Source organism: Ursus maritimus, unplaced genomic scaffold (assembly GCF_017311325.1).
Source record: "Ursus maritimus isolate PB19 unplaced genomic scaffold, ASM1731132v1 scaffold_19, whole genome shotgun sequence".
Lineage (NCBI taxonomy): Eukaryota > Metazoa > Chordata > Mammalia > Carnivora > Ursidae > Ursus > Ursus maritimus.
The window spans coordinates 3820916-3823132 of NW_024424341.1; the positions used below are offsets into that span (position 1 = coordinate 3820916).

A 2217-nucleotide genomic window follows, 5' to 3' on the forward strand; every position below is an offset into this window, starting at 1 on the left:
ACTTGGTTAGAGAAAGTATCCCTGGCAGAATGCCACCACCCAGGGGTCCTCCTGCACCCACGGCCAACATTCCCGGCCATCTTGGGTCTGACAGCACCGGTGGCTGGGTGGCCCAGCCCAGGGCCCCAGGCCTCAGCCCCTTCCTGTCCGCTGCTCTTGCCTATGGTCAAGCCCTGGGCTGTCCTCCCCCAGCACCCCTTACTCATTCACTCACCAGTCATTCGGGAGCTCCTAGGCCCCACTCAAGGCACTGGGGTTACAGCAGTGGACAGACCTGTCTTGGCCGGCAGAGTTTCTGCTCATTTACCCTCCATGGCTCCCCACTACCTTCAGGACGGGACAAACCCCCACGCACATGCTCAAAGCCATCAACCCAGGCTGGAGCTCTCCTCTCTGGACTCCAGCACCCCCCGCACCCCCAGCCCTCCAGTCATCCGGACAGGCCCCTGCAGTGTGCACGGTACCCACGTTCATGAACCCCTCCAAGCCTCTGCCCGCGCTGGTCCCTCCACCAGGCACACCATCCTGTCCCCTCTGCACAGGACTCATTTTCACTGCTTCTTCAGGACGCCTCCCTTGTCCATTCCACGAGACGCTAGCGTTAAACTGAAGACCCCTGGTGTGAACTCGAGGTGACGCGCGCACTCGGGTGTATGTGAGTCACAGGAGATCTTACAGGAGGGAGAAGGATGTGGGGCCTGAGGAAGGGGTGTCAGGGGTAGCTGGGCAGAGGTCCTGGGATGGGGGACTGCCTGGAGCGGGCAGGAAGGCCACAGTTTGGAGGCTTTGCAGGTGGCAGGAGTCATTCGCTGACAGACCCTGGGGCCCTCCACTCACAGCTGGAAAGGGAACTGTTGTCCAGAGGCCACTCTCCTGCTCATGAACCTTCGAGAGCTCCCCATGGGCCAGCCACAAAGTCTAAGAGATGCTGGGCACCCAGGAGTGGGCATTCACAGCCCTCATGCTGGCCCAACCCACCCTCTCTCCTCCACTCCTGACCCTTTCTCCATCACCCAAAGGCCCCTGCTGTTCTCTAGTTCCCAAACGCCCCTCCCTCTCGGCTCCCCCTGACCCCCGGTTCTCAGCCCTCCTTGTCCTCTCAGGGAAGCCCCCCCATCCACCCCAGGCAGCCTGAACCCTGTCCCTCTGCAGTCTTCCAGGCCTGTCATCTTGGCGTTCCCCCCTTGAAGTAGGTACCCTGTCCAGCCCATTTTACAGGTGAGGCTGAGGTTAGGTCACACGCCCAGGCCACACAGCTCTGGAGTGAGGGGCTGGGCTGGGGACAGGGCCGCACTTCGGAGTGCCTTACACAGCTTGGAGAGGTCACAATATTCCTCACTGGGTGCCTTTCATTCCCTACCGGGACCCTGCCGGCCAGGGGACCCGAGCTTCTAGCCCAGCAGGCCGGAGATATAGCCCCAGCGGGGAGAACGCCACACGAGGGATGTGACCGTGAACCTCTGTGGACTTGAGCAGACTCAGACCTTTAGGAGTTTAACAACTGGGATCAGCATCTGCCCCGGCACTGGCCACACCACAGAGGACAGCCACATGACCCCGGACAAGGTGCCTGAGCGCTCCAGGCCGGTTCCCTCCTCTCCACAGCGGGGAAGTTGGGTAGATGGCCCCCGAGGTCTCCCGGACCACTGGGCACCACCGGGCACCACGGGAGAAGGCCAAGTCTTGCCACCCTTTCCGGTTGAGGCTGCGCCGCGGGCCTGCCCCGGACGGACAGCGGCAAGAGGAGGGAGGAGCCAGGAAATCCGGGCGGGGCGGCGCCCACCCCCAGCCCCGGGCCAGGCGCCGGAGGGGACGCCGGCTGCCCCCAGAAACGCGCTCCAGATGCGCGCGCGGCGCTGCCAGCATTCCTGGAAGGTAACGCCAGGCCGGGCGGGGGGCGGGGGGCGGGGGCGGGGGCGCAGCCCGCCGCCAGATGTGCACGGCGCACAGCTGCCCCCGGCTAATAAGGTCAGCTCCTGGCTCCGGCGAGCCGCGCACACACCAGCCGCCTCCGCCCGCCCGGCACCCGCCGCCTCGCTTCCTGGGGCGGGAAGGAGGCCCCCCTCCCCCGGCCACAGGGGGAGGGCCCGAGCCCCCCGTGGGGACCGGGAAGGGCCACTGGGCTAGTTGGGGAGAGGTCGGCATCCCCCACCCCTGGGGGAAGGAGCCGACCCTCCCTTTGGGGGGAGCAAAAACACCCAGCACCCTTCCCCCCCC

The 2217-nt window shown here is 65.4% G+C and overlaps 1 long non-coding RNA gene across 1 annotated transcript in view; it reads left to right on the top strand.

Moving 5' to 3' along the window:
• Positions 1-1765: 1765 nt before the first annotated feature.
• LOC121103405 overlaps positions 1766-2217 on the top strand; it is a 5592-nt gene continuing 5140 nt past the window's right edge. The window contains exon 1 of the long non-coding RNA XR_005835568.1: positions 1766-1875. This is a non-coding gene — a long non-coding RNA (uncharacterized LOC121103405). The remainder of the gene's footprint in view (positions 1876-2217) is intronic.